The following is a 25,323-nucleotide window of genomic DNA, read 5'->3' on the forward strand; positions in this document are numbered from 1 at the left end:
AGGCCACAGTAATGAACCGCTAAGGTCGAAAACAGCTACGCTTGAAACGGGCTCGCCGCTGGCAGAGGTGCTCCGGAATGGAGTGCCAGCGCCACATGGTAGATTCTACACGAAGTGCTTCACGCAGAGGCCGCCGCTTTTTCCACTACCCCCTATTCTAGTTCACTGCAACATTACTACAGTTTCATCCCCTTTAATACGAATGGATGTGTTCTATCGACCTTTTGCGGTTTAGATTCGTTTTCCATGCAAGCTACGCATGTCGCAGATGCCCAATTTTAATGTAAGAGTAAAGGCAATTATTCTGGAATGTATAAGCACTTGCACAACTACAGCTGGAATTAGGTTCTAGCAATGGTTGATACCTATCTGGCAACAGAGGTGTTTACTGGAGTTGTTAACGACGGCATAAATATTTTTGTTCCGGAACGCTTTTCTATTTACCCTGATTGGTTTTTGAAAGATATAAAGATTGCCAAAGAAATAAAGATCATTTTCATAGACGCTTTAGGAAAACTGGCTTGAATCTCTGGTATAAACAATTTAGTATTATTTGTGGTCTTGCTAAAAAATTGTATCCGCACGATAGACAACTACACAATGATGAAGTCGAACATAGTTTAAATTGCGACCCTAAAAACTTTTGGAAGTTTGCAAAGCAACAAATTCGTTACGGTGCATAGGGAATTGCACTGCGAAATTGTACAGATCAAAATGCTGGTTATATTACCTCACCCGGAGAAGTCACAAATGTCTTTGCTGACCACTTCGGCAATTCTTACATGATTGGTCCGCAAGTTGCACAGCCCTGTGACGCTCATATTAACTGCCAGGACACATTTTCTTGGTTTAGAGTAGATAACGAAGAAATCCTAGAGGCTATCAGACACCTAAAGCCAAATTTTTCTACTGGAGCAGATCTCATTCCTTGTTTTATTATCAAAGGTTGTGGTGACTTGCTTGCACCGATTTCGAAGCACATTTTTAATCTATCGCTGGGTTCTGGTGCATTCCCATTGCTACGGAGAAAGGCGGTTGTCGTTACAATTTTAAAGAGGGGTGATATTTCCATTGTCGGTAATTATTGCCCTGTTTCGTTATTGTGCGGGTTTTCGAAGACGTTTTAAAAGCTGATGCATAAATGTGATATGTTTTATTTTCGTCCGAAATTAACGGCTGTACTGCATGGGTTCATGAAAGGTCAGTTGGTTGAGACCAACTTGTGTTCCTATTTAAATTACTCTGTACAACCGCCGGCAATATGAAAGTGAACACCTTACCTGGTTTCTTGCCTGTTTTACGGCTCCCTAAAGCTATATTAACTCTCAACGTCTCAAATGGTACGTGGCTTGGGGTCTAAACATTGCAATCTAGCCCTCTTCTGGAACAGAGCTTGTTCCAAAACTTGCAAGAGTGCAAAAAACAAGAAGAGGGCTGTTCACCTTCATATCGCTCATGGGTGTACTTGTTGTTGTGAACAAGGGGCAGGAAGATTCTATTTACTTCGACAAGTGCGACCTCTCAAACCTTTCAAGTGTGCAACGCTTTTTTTTGGGGGGGGGAGGTAGGGGGGAGAAAACGCAAGTACGCTGCAGATGAACTTTTTAGAAAATAATGTGCCATGAACGATGATCAGTGCTATTATTTGAAAAGTGACGTTGACCAGCTTGTGTCTGGGCTCTTACCTGCTTTTCTGAAATGTATTCCGGAATTAAAAACAGCGCGGAAAGACGAGGACCAGACAAAGAAGTGACACGGACGTAGCACGACGTAGCAAAACAGCTTAGTTTGGAGCTTTTCTTCGCGGCAAAAACGCACAAGGTAGATTGCCCTTTGCGCGTCATTGTTTTGGAGGTTAGTACTTGGCAGAAGTCGGTTGCCTTGTTTCTGCAAAAAAGTTTGAAGCTGTTTGAGATTCACGATCCTTTTCTCGTGAAGAGTTCTGATAATGTCATTTCTTTTCTTAAAGACAACCAGCGTACTAGCTTTATGGCCTGTTCGTTCGATATTACGGATTTGTATTACTCCTTGCCACACAATGGACTCCTTGCCTGCATTCGTGACTGCATCGATGTGTTTGGTGCAGTTGGCTTTCAAAATGCCGCAGGACATTCAGTTGAAGGCTTCATGGAATGCCATGATATGTATCTGAGGTCGACCTTTGCGACTTGGGAGGGTAACATCTATTTGCAACGGCAAGGGGTATGTATTGGTTCTTGCAATGCCCCAGTGCTTAGCGACTTGTTTTTGGCGAGCCTTGACCGCATCATCTTTGAACGGCTTGGGGGAACCAAAGTTGCAAAGGTCTTCCGATATATAGATGATTTTCTGATTTTGTTTCATGCTGATGACTTATCCTTTCTTTCGTCAATGACTCAAGTTTTAGGCATTTTTAGTGATTGCCTTTCGCCACTTGTTCTGACTCATGAAGTGCCTGAGGCAGGATGCGTCCGTTTTTTGGATTTGAATTTAACTATTTGTCCAGGTCATGTTTGTTGGAGCTATGAGCCCCATGCTGGGAAGCCACTGTTGCCATTCGAGTCCGCTCACTCAAAAACTGTCAAGCGGGCGATTGCTAGGACTTGCTATACACATGCGCTGCGTAGGTCTTGTTATCATAAAATTAAACATAGCTTTGACAGGCAAACTGAATGCCTCGCAGATGCAGAATTTCCCTCCCACGTGTTAACAACGGTCGCCGAGTCTTTGCTGAAAGATATCAAGAGCAGCCCTATGACAAGTGAAGAAGAGGCCGACAACAGAAAGGGAAGGGAAAGAAGAAAGTTTGCGGTCATTCCCTACATACACGGCCTGTCCCACAACCTAAAACGCATTGCTGGCAGATGTGACGTCGCTGTTTTATTTTCTGCCCCGGACAAGTTGTCCAGGTTGTGCAGAGCTGTTAATCCTTCTTCGAGGGCAGCCACGACTTGCAGTACGAGGCATCGAGATCGCTTCGTCTCGTGCTCTGAGGGGGTTGTTTATTCTCTCCCTCTGACGTGTGGCAGGCGCTACGTTGGCCAGACGGGCCGCTGTCTCAACGACAGGTTAAGAGAGCACGCTTACAGTGTCTCCACAACCGCGTCCGGTCATCTGGGCATTCATTGCCGCGACTGTGGTTGCCTACCCGACTTCCAACGGTGTGAGGTTGTTAAGCGTCATAGGGACCAGCTTACTCGGGAAATTCTAGAGGCTGTAGAGATAGCAAGGTTGGATGCAGCATGTGTAAGCAGTCCTTCTGTGGCCCTATCAGGCAAAGAGATCAATTTACTGGTTCTCTGACTTGCTCGTTTTTTAGCACATACACTTTACGGCTGTGTCATGGCGCATTTTTATTTTTTATTTCCTTTTTTTTTTATACATATGTATATACATATTTTTTTATCATTGTTTTATGTTTATTGGCGGTGCATCACATGGGCTGAATTTCTTTCTTCTCTTTTGTTCGTGACACCGCAAATATATATTGCGATTTTGCGCACAGCGCTACGTCCGTGTCACTTCTTTGTCTGGTCCTCGTCTTTCCGCGCTGTTTTTAATTCCGAAGTATGTACCAACTCGGCCAAGCCTCAACTTTAGAAATGTATTCATTTAAATACAAGGTCTGTAAAGAACAAGGTAATTTGTGTGGAAGAATTCTTTACTGAATTTTCATTTAAACTTTCTGCCATTATGTTAACTGAGACTTGGAGCACGAGTGAAGATGATGTGCTCAGGTTACCAAACTATACGACTTACTACTTAAACAATGGACGAGGTGGTGGAATTGCGTTACTGCTCTGTGAGAATGCTGAATGTCAGTTACTTGATTGTTACAGTTTGATTACGCCTGACTATGAGATACTCTCTTTGTGTTTAAATAAGACAGTATATTCTGTTTGTTACCGGCCACCTAATGGAGACATCTCGATATTTTTAAAATTCTACGATCAATTTCTGGCCTTCGTTGGTGAAAACAAAAAGACCTTAATTGCTGGAGGAGATTTCAACATCGACATGAGTAACAATAGCCAATCTGCCAGGAATTTTAACACTGTAAAAACATCTAATGGTTTTGTCAACATGATTATTGTTCCGACTAGAGTCACAGCCGAATGCCAATCCGTCCTCGATCTGTTTATTACAAATTCATTGCAGTCGTACGCTAAGGCTGGAGTTATAACCTGCAGCATTAGTGACCATCTCAAAGTGTTCCTTTGTGTGGAAAGAACTCAACTAGCAGCTAACAAAAGCCCTACAATTCTATACCAATCAATTACGGAGAAAGCCCTCGATTCTTTCCGCGTTGCATTGCTGCGGGAAAATTGGAACAGAACAGACACTTTCAGTGAGGCGTATGATGCTTACGATAAGTTTATTGACATTTTCAAAAAGCTATATACCGACCACTTCCCTATTAAAGAACGTAAACAAAGTTGAAAAACAAGGAAGCCGTGGATTACGCCAGAGCTGCGTAAAGAAATGAAAATTAGAGACAAGCTATACAGATGCTTCCTGAATACTCGCGCACCTGATGATTTGAAGACGTTTAAACAGTACCGAAATAAATTGACAAAGAAGCTGCGATCTGCGCGGACAAAATACCATTCCTCTGCTTTGAACAATAAAAGCAATCGCCATGACGTGTTACGGTCCAGACTAAACAAACTATTAAATCGTGGTTCTCCACATGCTCCTATCTCGAAACTACGAGTGAATGGAAGGGAATTGTCTGGAGCCGAATTAGCTGACGCTTTTAATGATTTCTTCGCAAATCTGACTACACGTGGTAACTCGTCGACTGCTCTCGAATATGTGAGCATCCGAAATGACAAATCAATGTTTCTACAACCGGTCACCGCGCCTGAGGTGATATCAGTAATCAAAAGTCTAAATAATAGTAGTAGCTGTGATATTGATGGTCTCCAGATACGGCCGGTAAAGCATGTAGCTGATATAATCGCGCCTATCCTCACTGATATATTTAACACCTCTTTAGAGACAGCTGTCTTCCCATCAAATATGAAAAAAGCAAAGATTACAGTACTTTACAAAAAGGGAGATAGAAATGATCTGGGAAATTATAGGCCAATTTCCATCCTGCCAGTTTTTTCAAAGGTATTTGAAAAACTTTTGCACTCGAGACTTTCGGGATTTAATGATAAGTATAACTTGTTGACGCCACACCAATTCGGCTTTTGTAAAAACAAATCAAGTGTACTAGCATTACTTGAACAAAAAGAATATATACTCACACAATTTGAAAACAAAGCCATCGTTCTTGGTGTATTCATAGATTTTTCAAAGGCTTTTAACTTAGTAAATCATGACATTTTGCTTGAAAAGCTGAACTGCTACAGTATCCGAGGACGTGTTTTATTGCTTCTAAAATCTTATTTATCTAATCGAAAACAGGTTGTCCAGATTAACAATATGCGCTCAAAGGCGCAACCAGTACTTTGTGGTGCGCCACAGGGCAGCATATTAGGGGCACTACTCTTCAACGTTTATCTTAACGATATTGTAAATATTAGCCCCACAGCCAAATTTATAGTATATGCGGATGACACTAGCATATTTTTCTCTGGCCATGACATTCATGAACTTATAGATCGATGTAATAATACAATGAAAACACTCGAGAACTGGTCGGCAGCTAATGCTATGCAAGTAAATTAAAGAAAAACAAAGGCGGTTGGTTATATTCAGACCCAAAAACAAGCCCGTTCCTACACATCCAGAAATCTTCCTTAATTCACGTCGTATAGAAGAGGTAGATAATTTCAGGTGTCTCGGTATCATATTTTCCGCCGACATGCTATGGGACGCTCATGTAAACTACTTGCTAACAAAAATAGCGCAAATTACTGGGATAATTGGACGCATTCGATACCTCCTTCCCGCACAAGTTAAATTGCTTCTTTATAATTCACTGTTTTACTCACACTTAAACTATTGTCAACTAGTGTGGGGGACAACTACATCTTCAAACCTACAGTGTATTCATTTATTACAAAAGAAATATGTTTGCCACATCTATAACACCCCTTATGGAACACCAAGTTCAATTTTCTTTTGTCGTTCTCACGTTATCAGGGCACGCAACCTATACAGATATCGTTTGAATGCCCGCTATAGATTAGAAACACAGAAATATAAGTAATATATGCAATCTTTCCCAACTGCAAATAAAAACCTCTATTTACTGTACAAGACACAAAAAGAGCTGGGTAGTCCCTACAACTCAACTAAACTCCGGAAAAGAATGTCTCAGTTATCTTTTACCATCCCTTTTAAACAACTACCACGACGTTCATTTTGATCTGTACACTTGCAGATATAGTGAACTTCGCGCAATGTACGAAGCATAAAAACACATTTATGTCTGTGCGTATGTGTATATGTGTGTTTATATATGTGTATGTATGCATGTATGTGTATGTATGCCATGTATGTATATATATATATATATATTCTGTTGAAGCATCTTGAATATTTTGGATAGTTTTCCCTTTCTTGTGTACAACTTCCCAATTTCTTTTATAGGCAGTGCTATTCTTTTTTGATGTATTGCTGCTAGTTGTCTGTTGTTCATTGTTATGATGAAAGTACCTTGCATTATTATATAATTTCTTGTGTTCTTTTAAATGTCTTTCTCGCCACTGTATTTACCTGAGGGGGGCTGAGGACCAATCAAGCTGCTTGGACAGCTTTATTCCCCAGTACCCACACCATGCTTATACATGGTAAATAAAGCTATTATTATTATTAAAAGAGGAAGATTTTCTTGACCCTGGATAATTGCTCGGTGCATCACGTGGACCAGCAGCTGAATGCTGTCACTGACGTTCTTCCCTCCAAATGCCACTGCCAAGCTCCAACAGCTTGAAATGGGGATCATAAGGAATTTTAAAGTGTGGTACCGCCGCCGCGTCATCGAAAGCTGCACATCGCAATCGCCTGACAGAGTGCACCAAGGCCTCATCTGAGGATCTCCCTCATGAATGCGGTGGATATGCTGAAGCTTCGTGGATGGAGAGAAGAGCTGGGAGCATCAAGAAATGCTATCAGAAAGCTGGGATTTTGTTTTCTCCCGCGGAAGCAAGCCAAGACGACACAAAAAGCATAGACGCCGACAAAGATGAGGTCGTCTCAAAGAGCACCTCCGACGAAGCTATCGTACAGGAGGTACAGCCGACCATTTAGGACATTGCGGCATCCGACGACAAGGGTGATGACGAAGACGACGGCGGCGATGGGGTTGCTCCCTCACCTCCGGTCTTGACGACGCCAGCTTTGGGGAACATAGGTTCGTTGAAGCAGCTGGTCTATACACCAACTCATGTTTACAAACAAACCGGAGCGCCCCTAGCGGACGCCACCGGCGCCGCGCATGCGCGGTGGATGGTGGGCAAGAAGCCCGCCGTCGCCCATAAACAAACCATTGAATTGCGTTGTTGTTGGCGTCGGTGGGAGTCCCCATGCTCTTTTTCGCGTTGGAATTGTTGATTCTACGTCCTCCTAACAATATCTGACTACTTGAGCGGCTTCAGCAAAACTATCGAGGCAAAACTTTGCGTGAATGATGTGACGTGCGGCGATTCGTTTCACGTGGACGCCGCAGAATTGCGCTAAAGCCTGATTCCCACGATGAGATTCTGCTCGCTATTTTCAGTCGCGACGTCGCTCGGACTGCAAAAGCGTGGACCGTAGCTAAGATGGTGGACATCGATACTGAAAACCGCAAGTAGAATCGGGCATTACAAGTCGGTGATGGCCACTGGTAACAATGATCAACAACTTCTTGTATCTGTTTGCACTTAGCCGACTTACCCCAACCAACCTTCAAAAGTGTTTTGAGGCCTGCACTTAGTTCTTATCGCAATTACAGGGTCAACGTTTGGTTTACGGGCCGCTGTCGTTTGAACGAGCTGACAACAAAAAGCAGCCAAGTTTGAAAGAGCAGACGACAGTTCGAACGCACGCGCAATGGAGTACGGGCAAGAAGCACCGCGTCCCGCGTCAACAAACCATTCGAATGTCACGTTGTCGGCGTCTGTGTGAGTCTGCATTAGAGCACTGCACGGGCTCGGGCCTACCCGAAAGCCCGGGCCCGGCCCGGCCCGCGGGACGGGCCGGGCCGGGTAAGGCGGTTTTCTGGCGGGCTCGGGCCGGGCCCGGGCTTTTGACGGCGGGCCCGGGCCGGGCTCGGGTCAGCACCTGCTCGGGCCTAGTTCGGGCTCGGGCCCGCTGTACGTGTCAGTGATGCCGACGGCGTCCGTTGAATTTCGCGCTCGGTGATCCCAGCAACATGGGCAGGCGGTAAGGCGAGCACGCAGCCGTTCAAAGTTTCATCCCGCTTAGCGTACAGTTGGCAGAGCGTCTTAAATTTTTTTATCCCTTTATCTGCACGTAACTGTGAGCGGCCACATGACTCGCTCGGAAAATACAAGATGTCTCAAAAAGCGGCGCGGAAACGAACGCACCCGCGAAGCCACGATTGACGCGCGTTTATCCCGAGCGAGCAACGAGGCGAGAGCCAACCCTCTCAACTAGGATAGAACCTACTAGAACATAAAGATCGGGAAGTAACGAGCACAACGAGAGAGCTCCTGACTCCTGAGCTACTATAGCCATGCCCTGGCCTCTGGCGCCTTGGCGTCTGGCGCCCTGAGCAGACAGCGGCGGGGGAGGAGAGAAGCATCGATGAGCGGCCGCGGCTTCGCCCGTGCGGGAGGTGTCTATTTTGTTGTTCTTTACCGCTTTGCAGGCGGAAAGTACAGACAGACGCCGCTGCGCTCGGTATAGAAAACCGCGTCGCGCTCCGGTTAGTTAGTGTTGGAGGTTGTATTTTCAAGGGAATGTAGACTGTCGCGTCTTCAGTCTGACTGCCGTGCGATTCCCGGGAGCATGCTTTTGCTGCCGCTGTCGTCGCGTTGAAGGTCGATCGGGACACTTGGACGCCTGCTTCTCCAGAAGAACTTACCTTCGAGAGTTGCCGCAACTTTGCGTCGTGGTTAACGGACTGCCACTAAGCACCAGTGAATATTATATGACACTGCATGGCTACTTAGGTAGAAGCTTTACTTTTGAGAATTTGTTTCCTTTTGTTTGGGACTTTTGCTACGTTGCCAGCATTGCCCGTGCGCGTTTTGTCAGATTTGTATCTTGCCTAGTTCTGTATGCGGATTGTTCACGTTTTGCTTAATCGAGACTGCATTTCATTTTTGCCGGAATGAGACTTCACATTCAGCGGATCAAACTGCAGGTGGGTTGCACAAGAGATATACTTTGCCCACGAAGCTACATGGTGTAGAGCTACATTAGTGCTATTTCACGTCTTAGCTACCGTTTATTTTTTGCCCTTTGCTGAAATGAGCTCTGTAGAATCTGTACGCGTAAAAACCGACCTTGCTTCCGGAAAACTCAAACTCATCCCGAGGGTGGCCCAGAAGAGTGAAGTCTGGAAAAAATTTCTTCAACTTGTTGACGCCAATACTTTGTCGCCGGCGGGGTACGTGCAGTACAAAGACTTCAAAGGCTTTCTCAGCTACGATGGTGGGAAAACAGGAACATCTCACTTGAATCGCCACAAATGCAAGGTGCCGGCCGAATGCACTCCTATAACGTCCTTCTTTAGCGAGAAGAAACCTAGTATAACTGCAAGCGTCAAGCAGAATGTGACGACGGCCTGCGTTCGTTGGTGCGCCAAGGATATGAGGCCATTTGACGTCGTATGTGACGAAGGGTTTTTGAAGTTAGCCGATGAGCTAATTTCTATTGGGGCGCGGCACGGAATCATAGCCGCAAAAGATGTTCTTTTACACCCCACGACACTATCTCGCAAGGTAGCTGAAGTCGGTGAAGAACTCCGAGAAGCGATAAAACCAGCGGTTCGGCAAGCTATAGAGGAGGGCCGTTGCGCTTTCACTGTGGACATGTAGACTGACGACTACAAGAAAGTGGCGTACATAACTGCCACTGCTCACTACGTGAACGACGAGTGGGAACTAATCAGCTTGGTCCTATTTACATGTGATTTTCCTCCCGAGAAGAAAACTGGAGATAACATAAGGAAAGAGCTTGTGCGTAGGTGCGCGAAGTTGGGCTACGAGGAGGCCATCTTGGAAAATGTAGTATTTGTGACGGACCAAGGTGCGAACATTATTAACGCACTTCGTCCTTACACCAGAATGAGCTGCACTGCCCATATATTGAATACTGTTCTCCGGCATACTTTCGACGATGAGTACCTCGCCGAGCAGCTGCCTGAATTGCAGAAGAGCCTGAAGAAGGTAAAAGCCATTGTCACATTTCTAAAGCAAAGCGGACTGTGCAATCAGCTGCCCCATGGTGTGTGTCAAGAGGTAAGCACCAGATGGAATTCCAAGGCGGCTATGATAAAGTCTCTGGTCACACAGTATGAAGACATTGAATCTCTTCTTGACAGCAGGGGCAATACCTTGATGGAGGATCTTAACAAAGCAGCTCTAAAGGACGTCGTCAACTTTTTGGAGCCATTCAAGGAGGCCAGCGAGAAGCTTGAGCAAGACAAGCAACCAACGCTGCCCCTGGTATTGCTATACCAGCGGAAGCTCAAAGGACATCTGACCCCAGTGGCTGCAGACACAAGGACTATTTCCCAGCTCAAGAAACGTGCGGCACAGTTCCTGGAAGCTAAGCTGCAGCTTGAAGAGATACACTACGTTGCCACACTGTTATGGCCCCCCTTCCGCCAGTTGCGGGCCCTGAAAGAAGCGGAGAGAACCGCTGTTTTCAGCACGGTGCGACAAATGATGCTCGGTGTTCCGGAGGTTCCTTCTGAACAGGAGACCGGTGAAGAATGCACCAGTACAAAGCCACCAAAACGGAGACTCCTTGATGAGTTTCAAGACTGGCACGACCACGCTGAGACGGACATTGACGACGATGAACTAGACAGCTACCTCCATGCCGGAGGTTCGTGCGAGGGCATCGATGGCCTCCTGAAATGGTGGAAGTCCCAATGCAAGAAATATCCACGTCTTTCTTTCCTTGCAAGGAAGATTCTCTGTATTCCTGCAACGAGTGCTACTAGTGAACGAAATTTCAGCGCCGCGGGATACATTATCCAAGAGAGGAGAACGTGCTTAAAACCAGACACATTAGATAACCTCCTGTTCTTGCACAAAAACATGTAGTGCATGTACGCTAACAACTTCAGTGTACAAATAGTTCATCACACCTTTGTTATTGCCGTTCATTTTTCTTGTGAATAATAAAAAAAAACGAGGTCCAGGTTGTGTCTGTTGATTGAGTCGATGGCGGTCAAGTCATCTACTGTAAAAACCTTTATTTACGCAGCCTCAAATTTTCGCATATCAGGCAGTACAAGGGACATATGCGCGTTCATTGAACGAATTCTAGAAGGTCACGATTTTGACCTCTTGAAGACGGACACTTTCGCGCATTCTTATGTTTCGTGAATTTTTAATTGAAAAGCAGGGGCTCGCAAATATTAGGGATTTTGCAATATAGGCCTGTCGCCTTTGTTATCTCCATATATGTTAGGCCGATGTCACACTCTGGTGTCACGATTTTAATAATTTACGCGGGTTATTCGTAGAGCCATCCGGTACTGAAATGCAAACGCCTTGCTCAGTAAATTCACACTTTACTAAATTTCGGGCCTGGGCCGGGCCCGGGCCTGTTATAACACAGGCGGGCCGGGCCGGGCCGGGTAACATAGATAATGCTCGGGCCCAGGCCGGGCCTGGGCCCCGCTTGGAAACTCTCGGGCCGGGCTCGGGCGGGTAGCTTACCATGATGCCGGGCCCGGGCCGGGTCCGGGCTGACAAAAGCGGCCCGTGCAGTGCTCTAGTCTGCATACTCTTTTTCGCGTTGGAGTTGTCGATTCTACGTCCTCATTGCAATGTCTTACCACTTGAATCGCCTTAGCGAAATTATCAAGGCTCGTTACACCGCTAAACTTTCCGTAAATAATTTGATGTGCGGCGATTCATTCGCATGAACGCTGCAGAATGGACGCCAAAACCATGGTGAGATTCTTGTAGCTATTTTCGGTCGCGACGTCGCTCGTGCTGCAAAAGTGTAAAAGGTAGCGGCGAAGATTGACGTCGATACTGAAAATCGGAAGCGGGAACAGACCAAGCGTAACAAGTAGGTGATGGCCACCGGTACCAATAATTAACATCTTGTATCTACTGTTTACACCGAGCCTACTTAAGCCTTTTGAGGCCTGCAATTACTTCTTATTGCAATCACCGGGTCAAAGTTTGGTCTACGGGCCGCTTTTGTTTGAACGAGCAGACGACAAAAAGCAGACAACTTTGAAAGAGCAGACGAAAGTTCGAACGATCAGGCGGCCGTGGGAATTTGAAGACGCACTGAACCCGTGGGTGGTCCGGACAACTTGGGGGTTTTCTCTCGTTCATGTTGGAACAAAGCAAATACATCTGGCAACCACAAATTGTGGCCCGCACACGCAATCGTAGTTCGACAGCGTCTGGTTTGCCCTTTTCACGGCTACTATCCACGTTCTCGGACGAACGGAGGGTACAAAAACACATGAAAACTGATCTTCAAACCTTTCCAAACTCTCTTGGTAAAGCCCCCATCGCAGCATTTTGACGAGAAGGCAGGTTTTTTGTCTCGTTTCTTCCAAAGGAACACAGGAATGCATGTCTGGCACGGCGACTTCTGCCCACCGCCCCAGACCGGAAGTGCGTCCGGCGCGCCACCACCGCGGCGTGACGTAGGAGAGTTGAGTTGGTGTATACACAGGGACTGAGCAATGTCTATATTGATCAGCTGAGCCACCTGGAGAGCACTATCATTGGGTCTGCACTATTGAAACAGACCGTGATTACAAACTTCCTTGGATAAATGCTGCGCGCGTTGATAGCTGGTGGCGCGTTTTAAATCTGCGCGGTGCTTATTTATTTATTATGAATTTTAAGGCAAATCCAATTACAGTCAAATCTTGTTAATTCGAACTCTCTTAATTAAAACTAACATGCAGGTCGCATCTCAATGTGTGGAAACTCCCTGTAATTCAAACTTTGCTTTATTCAAACAAATTTTCGGTCCCCCTCGAGTTCGAATTAACGACATTCAACTGTATATTAAACTTCTGTTATAGCGAACGCATTTCGTGTCGTAAAAGGGTTCGTTGTAAGCAGGCTGGACTGTATTTGTGGCTTATGGTTGAGCACATTGGAATTTGTGAGGATGGCCAGGAACACGCCCAGCCCGCTTTCAGCCAATGGCACCTCCTCGTTTGCCTCCTACACTTCCCAATGAATGACCAAACTCTCTCTTTATACGGCTCTGCTCGAGGCCAAGTAGCAAAGTTTTCAAACCTTTCAAAAACATTAAAACATTCATAAAAACTTCCCTGTCTTATTTTCTTTTTTTTTTTATACTTTACTCTCTGTCGCATTACCGAGTCCTTAATTTATCTTCTAAATAATTTCACCTTCTGCCAATTTGCAAGAAGCCCGGTCCGTTGTGAACCGTGTGGCTGAAAGTGGTTTATGTGGCTCGTAGGTAGTTGTGGTGTGTCGCTCTCCTGTATGCTATGCTCCGTGTAGTTGCTGCGCTCAGGGTATGAAACTCGAAGAAGGAGTAAAGAGAACGGACTTGAGGCACTCGATGCTGACGCACTCAGCGGACTGCATTCACCTGTTACTGTCTGTGCACCACCCTAAAAGTTTTCATGCTGGAAGTGTCTACAAAGCCTCCTATGCAGGAAATGGAGATTGCTGCTTTGACTCGGCGAGACCCTGTGCTGTCCTGTGCCCTCAGCTGGGCACTTGGGGGTAGAGCGACTGGGTGGTGAGTTTCAGGCCTATGAGCAGTGACAGCATGAGATCTGTGTACAGGGGGTGAGCCCTGTAGGCCAACAGAGTTGCGATCCCCAGTGAAGCTCAAGCTCAGGTACTGAAGGCACTGCATAGTGCGCATCCAGGGATCGTCCGCACGAAATCCCTCGGCCATAGTTGCATGTGGTGGCCGAAGATGGACTTTGACGTTGAGCACAAGTTGAATGTGTGCGGTGCATGCCAGACATCGAGATCAGATCCCCCTCAGGTCCCCGTGCACCATTGGACGAGAACGGGGACGCCGTGGTAGCGTATTCACCTAGACTTCGACAGGCCTTTTCAGGGGCGAGTTTTCTTCATCACTGTGGACTCTTTCGCTAAGTGGCTGGAGGTGATCTCAGTGTTTTCCATGACCAGTACAACGTCATCGAGTGCCTCTGTCGTCTTTTTGCGACTCACAAACTACCTGACTCTACTGTATCGGAAGATGCGGCACAGTTTTGTTCTGAGAAGTTTTAACAGTTCTTAGCAAGCGGCCTGAATCACCACGTGACATCTGCCCCATTTCATCCAGCTACCAAAGGGCAGGCAGAGCACATGGTCAGAACAAGTAAGAATGCTTTGAAATGAATCATCCAGGGCGGCTGGGACCAACGTCCGACGAGTTTCCTTCTCCAGCAGTATACCACCCCATACACAAGTACAAGGTGTCACAAAAGAAAATTTACAGAATCTTTTTTACCGCAAAAATAAACTAGGCATCGCCGAACGCTCATTCTCCGCCCAAAGGTAGAGCTAGAGGTCACAACCAGATGCCAAAGTTTCAGCCCGATCCGTTAACTTAATCAAAAGTTATAAATGATTTTCTGAAAAGTTCAATGGGAAAATGGAGCCCATTTTTGCCCGTTTTCGGTTTCTGGTGCCATAGAGCCCCATGTGTTCAAAAACTCCGTCGGCCGCCATTTTTCCATTGAAATTTTCAGAAAATCAGTTATAACTTTTGATTAAGTTATCGGATCAGGCTGAAACTTTGCCATCTGGTTGTGACCTCTAGCGCTACCTTTGGGCGGAGAATGGGCGTTCGGCGATTCCTAGTTTATTTTTGCGGTTAAAAAGACTGTGTAAATTTTCTTTTGTGACACCCTGTATAGGAAGGAACCCTGCAGAGCTACTCTTTAGTCGCCATCCCACATTCCTTGGCAGACTACAACCAGGCAGGATCAGAGAGACCATGACCAGACCATCCACAATAAAGAGCACAGGCCAGCACAGAGTTTTTCATCAGGCAATGCAGTGTATGTGAGGAACTACGCTCACTAGAATGGACAGTTGGGCTAGTTGGTATACGTTCATGATGAAAAACAGTGCAAAACCCAAGGACACAGAGGAGATAATTACACAGTCAGCACCCTGTCCTGTGTGTAATTTTCTCCTCTGTGTCCTTGTGTTTCGCGCCATTTTTCATCATGAACTACACTCCTGGGCCCCGCTGGTTTCCCGCAGTTGTTGCCGAAGTGGTGGCGCCATTGTCATACCGGACGACCGGGAACTGTGCAAACACGTCGACCAAATGCAGCGCCGGTATTTGGACTCCGAGCATACTGAGGGACCGCAAGCCTTTGGACGGCTGCAACAGTAAACAAGGTCTGAAAAACCTCCACGAACGCCGAGTTCGTCGCCCTGTTTTTTGTGCAGTGGAACAGTAGAGGCAGGACATCACAATGATTACACGAGCGCAACTAGACTGCAATGTATGTAAATGACGTCGTAAATGATTTAAGGTGGCCATCCACAGTGCCACACACACTTACCTGGGCTTCGGTCGAAGTGTGTCAAGCGGTCTTCGCAATCACGTTCAGCTTACGTCCAGACGCAGCCGATGCTACACGCGCCAGCATGTGGCCCTGAACGGTGCTTTCACTGCACGCACGCTTCTGTTCCGCTGCTCACCCGTGTTATGAAGGAGGGGCCGCGCCGCTGCTGTCCTTGTGGTCACTTGTTTCACCCCGTCGCGAGCACAGTGAAATCATGGTCGCGAGCGTTGCGAGAGCGAGGCACACGCACTTTCGAGGGACACGAGAACTCACGCTGTTCGTCGACGGCTATCCATCTTGCCATGAGCGGCCAATGAAACTTGTTTAAGCACTGGCAGACAAGCAAGCGACAAAGCACCCATCAAAACCGCAGTGACAGAGGAACGCTTTCCACCACGCGACATCACAGCGTCGTTGGCGTCGTTTCAAACGTTTCAAAGAACTCCTCCACTGCTCCTTTTCAACGTTTTCAAATCGGAACCATTCTGAGCGCCGTTGTCAGTTTTTCGGAAGTGAAGAAGGTGTAAACTCAAAATAGCAGAAAGCAACTGAACGAATCTTAATTTACTCCATGAGTATTTATATTTAAATAAATACTCTTTTGTCAGCTGTAACGTAACGCTACCAAAACGCCAGAAAATGTTTTTAAACCAGTTTGCTTGATCACGTGACCCACTCTCGCGAATAATTGAACGCGCACAATGGCCGATGTCGCCAAGTGCTTCCTTCGTTCAGGACCTCTTCGGGGGTGCAAATTTAATTTCCCGATAAAAGTTAATCATTTTTCCCGGAGTATACCCTAGATACTCATGAAGCGTTGGAATCTGCGAATATCCGTACGCGTTGAAGGAAGCGGAGACACGCCACAGCAGCAAGGTGAGCATCCCGAGAACAATACGAAAGTTGTGACCACGTTGTAACTGTTGTAACCGCCAAAACAAAGCAAAAACAAAAAAAAAAGAAGCACACAGGGTTACGGTTTTGCGCGGGACTATGATACGGGCATGAAATGATGTTGCCTCTGGCTTAGACCTTCCTTCTCGGACATCGAACCAAAACTGCGCCTGTAAAACCAGTGCAATGACAGGATGACAACTGCAAGGAGCAGTTTCAACTGTGTAGTTGAGACGGGTCCATATCACAAGAGCGAATGACATTTTAGCGAACGGTGACATTTGAGCGAATGGTCGTTTTAGCGAATAACGGGGGCGCGCGTTAACCCATCCGTCGCGCTGCGCTTTACGCCGCTTCGCGGCGACAGTCTGCGGCAACTCATTAGTAAAATATGAACTCACTTGGCCCACCCGAAAACGCCGCTTCGCGGCGTCCGACTATTCGCTAAAGTGTCATTCGATGAAACGTGGGCGTTCGCTCAAACGTCATTCGATCAAATGAGTGCCTCCCAGTTGAGACAAGCACGAGAGCCCGAGGTCACTGCTTTGAAGGGGAGGCACTCAGTTGATCGAATGACGTTTTAGCGAACGCCCACGTTTCATCGAACGACACTTTAGCGAATAGTCGGACGCCGCGAAGCGGCGTTTTCGGGTGGGCCAAGTGAGTTCATATTTTTGTAATGAGTTGCCGTAGACTGTCGCCGCGAAGCGGCGTAAAGCGCAGCGCGACGGATGGGTTAACGCGCGCCCCCGTTATTCGCTAAAACGACCATTCGCTCAAATGTCGCCGTTCGCTAAAATGTCATTCGCTCTTGTGATATGGACCCGCTTTGAAGCACTTGCAGACCGAGCACCCGCGCTACAAATGCACGTCTCAAAGCCAGAAGCACGGATTAGCTCGCGCCTGTAGCTTTGGTTGCAGCTTATACTTCGTCTCACCTCAGTATGGACTATTGTTAGTCGCGCGTGCTAAAAGCGCGAGCTAGCCGCTTTAAATGAAGCCGCGGCGGCTGCACGAGTGCTCACGCAGCAAGTGCTATAGTCAAGGCAGTCAAGGCTGGCCGCTCGCGCTAGCACAGCCTTCGCGGTTAGTCCATGCTAGGGTGCGACGAAGTAGTATAGGCGTCTCTCGAACCTCGAGCGCGTAGTGGAGGCTGGGCGCCTGAAAGGTAGACACCCTGTCGTTCTCTGGCGTGGTCAAAGGTGTCTGCTACATTTTCTTCGTGTATTGGAAATATTCATATGGGCAATGCAACTATGAGCAATGCAACTATTCATATGGGCAATGCAACAGCTGCGCAGTCGCACACAGTCCTTGAGCTCGGGCAAGTGCTCTCGCAAAATCAGAGTTAACGGCAGTTGGAAGCATGCCGCGGCTGTTTTAATTCATGTGAATGATATCTATGATGAGACATATACAGCCAAAACGCAAAAGTAGGCCAAGTTGTCCGAAAAACCAATGTAGGACGTGAATACGACCACCGCTCATCTGTTCCCAAGTATTCTGAGTGGGTTGAATGTCAAAATAACATTTTTATTACACACCGCGACACTTGCTGTGTCTTTGCACACGTACCACTGTCATCAAAGCTATAGAATCGTAATTTATGTATGCGGTCGAGTAACCCTGTCATACTTTTGAGTAAAACGTGTGATCGCCAATCAACGAAAAGATGGCAACATTATTGGCTCGAAAGTCGAGCCAATAATGTCACCTTCTTTATTTTTAACATTCTTTTTTTTTTTGTGACCAGAGTATGACAATAGACATTTTCCGAGAAGCGTTCTGCGCATGCGCGAGCACCCAATGCCAAGCGGCAGAAGTCTGCGCGAAAAATCGAGGAAATTCGGAAGGAGTCTGTGGATCAGCGAGTAGAACACGTAATTGCAGCATATATATAATTGTGTTATACAAAAAAAGAAAGTGGACGAAAAAAAAAAAACAATGTTTAGGTGGACGCCACGGATGCCCCTCTTTGAAGTCGCGTTGGGTGCTCGCTGCAGCACTGAGAGCATAGAAACTGGTAGTGTAGCTCCCATTATCAATTGGAAGCGCAGGTACGTCACTTCCTCAATTTTTTGGTTGTGCAGCCACCGCCTTGTGCTGTTGGTATGGGGAAAAGGTCCATTTTGCTGTTTAGGCACAGTTATACTAGCTATACAGGGTGTTTCACGAAAGGTGGACAAATTCGATATTGCGAAAACTACGCTTCGCAACAAAAAAAAAAAGACGTGTTTCGTTTTGGTCCTGGGCGAGGGGCTTATTTAGGAAAATTATTGAAGTCCAGGATAATTAGACTGTTAATTATTTTTGTGTAATTAACTTTTTAATATTGTGTTTGAGGACATAGTTTCAATTAGAAAATTGCTGAGCATCATCAAAAAACACAAAATCAACAAATGGAAGAACGATAGAAGGCACACGGAGCATTTTACGGCTTTTTGAAAAACCATACAAATTCAACAGGTTTTTAAGTTTCGGTTTGCTATCGGAGCGCATCTCGGCCCCGACGGCACTGCGCCCCTGGGAGAAATAGTTCAACCTCTACTGCGCTGTCCTCGTGCTACGCAGCAGAGGCTGGTTGCACTATTTACACTATAAAAGTTAATTATGCAAAAATAGTTAAAAACTTAATTATCCCAGACTTTTATAATTTTCTTAATAGTCCCTGGCCCAAGACCAAAACGACACAAGCCTTTTTTTTTTGCGACGCATAGTTTTCGCAATATTGAATTTGTCCACCTTTCATGAAACACCCTGTATATAGAAAGTCTGCACGAGCAAATGACCTTAACATTACTTATCTTTCTCTGTGAGAAATGTAATTAAATTTTGCCACATCTGCGCCGAAGCAGCCTTAAACAAAGCACAAAATAAAAATATTTTATTATACGTAGCTCGATTCTATTCAGAAAAGTAGAAGACGACGAAAATGGTACAAATATGTATTTCACGATGTCTACGCTACCCGCCGTATAGCTTGTCTCATCTTGGGTCGGAGCACAGTCAAAGGCTCAAACACGTACTATCACAAAGACATAATAAAGGCACAATTCTAGGGCATTCGCTGCACTTGGTTGGTTTAATTAATGAAAGAGCGTGCACAGATAAATGACGAATGCCCTGATGTCGCCGTTTGATTCGTCCCATTGGCTCGTAGCATCACCCATGTCTTGACTCAAGATGCAACTGAAGTGCTGAGATTGCTCGTCAACCGCGCATGCCCCGTTATCGTCTCCATTTCCAGGCAATGTCTTCGATGTCGGGAGGAAAAAATGGGCTAAATAGTGGGATAGCGGCTACTGTACTAAGACAGAACCAAGGTCTTTTACTTCTGAAGATATCACTCGATTGTTGTGTCTGCCAGATGCCTTCATGCCGTGACTATGTGTGCCACTCTTTCAGCTTTCACGGTCTCGCGCCAGCATGCGCGCGTCAAGCTTCACCGCTTTGCACTGGAGTGCTAGGAGCAGCAGCTGACCTGGGGGAGTGCAAAAGTTAAAGGCAAGATGCGGCACTTCTGCATTTGAGAAAAAAAAAATCTTGAATTGCATTCATTTGGCACTTTGAATAACAGATATCACAATTATGTTTCGATGCGACGCACCGGAGAGCAATCGGAGCAATTTCGAAATAGGGCTGAAGCCCCGCCTCCCTAGCCTTGGGCAGCCAAAAGAACTGTCGATGACATCACGGACAGCGACTGCCTTTCGCGTTTTCGCGCAGCAAATGGTTTGGGTATTCGGGTTCACGGGGTAAAAATACACTAGAATTCACTTCTAACTCATTATTTTCAAGAAGCTCCGTAACTTCCCTTTAATGCAGTTGGTTCGAAAATTATGCGCAGTGCTATTACAGGTCACCTTTCTCTGGTACTGACTGTAAGTTGACCTCTAGTTTTAAAATTGCTGTGCCGAGAAAGGATAAAACAATGCGGATCCATATTTGCATAAATACTTTAGTCAAGGTAGGTCCCTGCAGCTGTCAATCGTAAGGTCAGCGAACTTGGACTAAACTCTGGTTCGAGATCCGCTGAAGTGCAATGTCAATTTTAAATGACAAATGTATGTTTTCACAATATTTGCTGGTGGTTGTTTTTCATAAACCTTGGAAGGGAAAAGGGGGAGGGGGTTATTGATAGACATTTTAGTGCATATGCTCACTTTTGTTGGATTATTACTGTGATTATATTGTTAGGCTAAATTAACTAACGAGAGTAAAAGCGGGAGGGTGAGAAAAACTCTATCCTTTTTTTATTTACAAAAAAAACTCCAGCGCCAAAACTTTGGCGTTATAGCAGACAGCCAGTGAATTAATACCCTCAATAAGGAACTCAGCTGAACTGTTGTGCTAGGCTTCATTTTTCAGCACAACTCTAACCTAGACCTCATTTCTAAAGGAGGCTGTGTTTTCTTTTTTGTGTCGTATCTACTCTCACTACAAAGGATAATAAATAATATGCTTCAGTATCAAAAAGGAGCACTCAATCATTATCAGATATGAACACGTTTTGCTATACAATCCCACTTTCATGTTGAAGTGACGGGCTAACGGACGTTGGCGTCTGCTCCCAGAATTCCAGTCACTGCTCCAAACATATATTTTGCCTGCTACAAGACCTGCTACAAAATGTCCAATGCCGCTTCCATCACTGTAACTGGTCAGCCTAGGACTGTTCTAGTGCACTTTTTAGTGTTCTTTGGAAAATTACTGTTCCCGGTGGCTTACATCATTTTATTAATATATATAAAAAGATAGAGTACTGCCATTAGTGCCAATTTTTTTTCAACTACGCGATCGGATCAATGCGCGATGCGGGCTACGATTATCTTCCTCATTTTACCTCTTATGTCATTTGCCTCTTTCTCGCTTTCTCTTGTAAGTTTTGGGGAACAAAATTGGCAGGTAAGCTAAGGGAGCTTTGTTCTCAATTTTAAAGTTGTTTAAAAAATGTTAACTGCATATTTAGGGTTTTCTTTTTGTTGGCAGCCACAGGCAGGGTATCGGAACAAACCAAAAACGAAAAACGAAAAAAACGATATTTTTTGGCGGAACGGAAACGTAATCGAAACGTTATTTATTATTTTGTTCCGGAGTGAAACCGAAAAATTTTCTTATCGGTTTTCGGTTCAAGGGAAAATATCAGGTATTTCAGTAATTCGTTTCACGAAGCGAAGAGACTGCCGTTGGTTTGTACCATAATTAAAGACAAGCAAGCCATCGCCCCCACGTCTAAACTCCGGGCGAACAAGCATAGCAAAAACAAAGACAAAAAATACAACGAGAAACAAAAAACATGACGCAAGGCGCTATTGCTTCCCACCAATGAGAGCGCGGTGGCGCGACGCCTCCATACGCTCACAATGCTCTCCTTGGCTCTTGCGCCCTTTCCCTCCATGCTTTCTTCGGACGACACAGACAGACAACAGATCAAGGCAAGCGTGGGAAGTTTGTGACCCGGCGTTGTAGAAGTCCATCTTTTGTTTTTCTACGGATACGGCAGTCTGAGACTCTGTTGCAAAAGTGTACTTCTTCATCCCTATGGGCTTTCAGGGCCTTCTCGGTGCTGAAATTTATTTTATCGCACCAGAGGTCTTGCCTTTCACCGAGCACACTTGATGACGTGCTGCTTCTGAGATCATGCTCGGTGCCTTGATCATGATCTCATTCTTAAGGCAATGAACATGATCTGAGAAGCAATGTCGTTTCCGCGGATTCCTTTAGAGCGCCTGAATTATCTATTTTTGTGTAAAAATAAATGTTACGTTCCTTTTAATTTTTGCTGCGATTTTTTTTTTCATAGAAAGAAACCGTTGCAAACTGTTACGGAGCATTATTTTTTTGTTCCGGAGCGGAAACGGAACGGAACTTTTTTGTATGGAACGAAAATGAAAACGGAACGAAAAACATTTCGTTCCAACACCCTGGCCACAGGGAACCATTGTAGCTATTATGTAAGGGACCACTCGTAGATCATTAGCTGTGAATTGCGGGCTCTGCAGACACAATGGTAGTCCACCTTCAAAGTGGTGGCACAAGTTCCCCTAAGCAATGAAAACTCTTACATGCTCTTGTGTGTGATCTACGAAAAGTCTATTAATGTGACAAGTAAGCGTAGTTGCACTACCGAATCATGCGACGAGACTGCAAAACAATAACTCCGTCCTTTGCATTGCCCTAATTCGTGCTTCTGGTGCTCTTTCTGGAATCACCCACCTGGAAACGAATAGAATTTTTCTGGAGACGCATATCTCTTTCTGTTTTATATGATGCTGTGGCACTTGACTGCACACTCACGGCCGCTTGATGAGTTCGTCAAGTGGCCATGACGCAGCAAGACCTGGTGCCCTGCCCTTTTGCCTTTAGTACCTTACTTTACGAAGCGCGAGGCCAGCAGGACAAGCACACCAGGTGCCCGCGTCGTCTGCTCCCCTTTTACGCCTAACTAGTATGGGCGCGCCTCACCGGGGGGAGGAGTGGTGCTGTGTCAGCCGCACAGCCCTATAGACCATGGCCTCCGGGATTCTTGGCGCACATAGCTCTTTTCCTGCCCTTCCAAACACTCATGTGCCCAGCAGAGGGAACGTATATCACAGCTTCCCTGGAGCTCTACAAGACGGTGCTGATACAGAGCCGGCATCAACGTGATTCAAGTGCTGCTCAGCTCGCGTGCGGGCTCTGCCAGTGCTTTCTTTCCCTCTGCCTTTGCTAGGACGCGGCTTCTAGCGAGCCGGCCCTAAACGTCAGTAAACGGTGGGAGAGATTGACGCAGAAAATTCTACTGTGGCAAAAAGGCCGAAACCGTCAAAGTTCAGCCGATAGCAAAGGAACACTTCAGAGAAACACGAAAAATGACAGAACCGAAACAATGGGTAGAATAAAAGAAACACAGATAGTGAAGAACACTCGGATTTCAACCTATCTCTTACTTGAGAAGCAGTGTGCGTAATTCTGTGTTGTGGTGAGAAGCAGTGTGCGTAATTCTTGCAAACGCGCACATTTTTAAGCCAGACGATGGTGGTTTTTCTGCGCTGTACCTAGTGCCACCGCGGCAGAAACAGCCCCTGACAGGGGTATAACTCTTTATTTAAGTAGCTCTGAGTATTTAAAGTTAAACAAAGAAAAGCATAAATGGCACACTAAATGTTTTAGGCAGCAAGTGATTGGTCTGCCTCTGGAGGCATGGTTACACTTTCACGCTGTAGATGAGCAATTTATCCACTGCAATACCACGGATAACCTGAGGTGACTAGTATGGATATAACACTGGTGAATATGTAACTTATGACTTGCTCTTATTATTTATTTAGGGGTACTGGTACTCTCATGAGATTTTAGCAGGCGGTATACAGCAACAAAGTGACGAAAACCCACAAAACACAATAGCATAAACAAAAATGTCATAAAAAAAAAAAAAGAAGTACAGTTTAAACGAGATTCAGAATAAGTATATCCAGCAATGCCTGCTGAACTGTATCACGAAGAAGCCTGTTCCCCTCCTTCACCGTTAGTGAAAAGAAAAAAAGAAAAGAATTTGAACTTATTTTTACGATACTTAAATGGAATTGTGGAGAATCTATGTTTTTGTCTTTTCGAGTAGCCCTGGGAGAATGTTACAGAATTATCATAGTTAATTCTATTATCGCCATGAATAATGCTCAGTAATAATTTTAGCCTGCACACTCATTTTCTTTTCGTTAGTCTTTGAAGGTCACCTCTTTTTCTTCTTATTTCTTTCCTTTTTTTTGCACTATTTTCAGGCCCCACCGGACAAATTGCAGCGCAGACAGACGGCGGAAAAGACGTTTATAAGACACCCGGAAAGCCAAGAATCCTGTGCTTTTCCAACCAGTATCCTTCCACGTTCACTTTATCTGTGTTTCTTAGTGTATTATTTCGAAGAAGCTACGGTCGAACCTTGCTATTTCCAAGTTTAATGGGCTGTGACGCCCAAATTTACATTATGACAGTCAAGCATACCAATATTCGTTTACTGTTCCCTTCGCTGTCGACACGCACAGCTCTTAAAAGTGTATGCATTACACACACTCGCACCAAAAAAACGACATATTTAAAAAAAATGTTTACTATTCTAAAACGGGATGAACCAAAGACATGTCATCAAGATGCCAACGAGTGTCTTTTAAATGTTATGAGGAGACAAAATAGGTCTAAGTCACTCTTTTTGCGGTTATAAAGAAGCTGTCGACATGTCATTAAATGCAAGATATCAACAATTAGGAAAGTAAAACAAGAAAAAAAAAATTAATTTTTTTGTTGAACACACAAACAATAAATGGCTTTATTATTCTTTAAAGAGAGCACTCATAGGCTACTTATTGTATGCACCAAAGTTCAGTGTTTTAAGGCTTCTAGTAATTACAATAATCAATTTACGGATGTTGGTAATTTTCATTTAGCGACCAGGCAACGCTGCCCAAGTTATCCATATCGTGGTGCCCATAAACCACGTTATCATGATATTTAGTTCAACGCTCTCTCGGCTTGTCACGGTACGTTTGCACACTCTGACGCTACTCGGCTACTCCAACAGCACTGTCGCTCTCGCCTCCTCGCTCTTTGACCTTCCACCCTGCATGCACGTGCGAGATCCTAGCGGACGGCGGCGAGTTTGTCCACGATGTTCTCGTCGTCGTCGCTGGAGCTGGAGCTGGTTGCCAGCAGGTCCTAAGTCGGAATTACCGTCTTCCACCATCCCTCGATAGTAATCACTCTTGTATCCATTGCGATCAGTGTCGAAGTCTCCGACGAAGCGAGCGACGTCATAGAGGAGGTCGTCTCGAAACCGCGGG

At 45.5% G+C, this 25,323-nt stretch overlaps 1 protein-coding gene across 1 annotated transcript in view; it reads left to right on the plus strand.

Annotated features, from left to right (window-relative positions):
* Nucleotides 1–16,319: 16,319 nt before the first annotated feature.
* The window catches only part of LOC8023850, a 104,400-nt gene continuing 95,396 nt past the window's right edge, over nucleotides 16,320–25,323 (plus strand). Inside the window, exon 1 of the mRNA XM_040205442.3 lies at nucleotides 16,320–16,492. The gene's annotated coding sequence lies outside the window, so the exon portion shown is untranslated. The remainder of the gene's footprint in view (nucleotides 16,493–25,323) is intronic.

The sequence above is a fragment of the Ixodes scapularis genome, unplaced genomic scaffold (assembly GCF_016920785.2).
Source record: "Ixodes scapularis isolate PalLabHiFi unplaced genomic scaffold, ASM1692078v2 PGA_scaffold10__122_contigs__length_95168666, whole genome shotgun sequence".
Taxonomy (NCBI): domain Eukaryota; kingdom Metazoa; phylum Arthropoda; class Arachnida; order Ixodida; family Ixodidae; genus Ixodes; species Ixodes scapularis.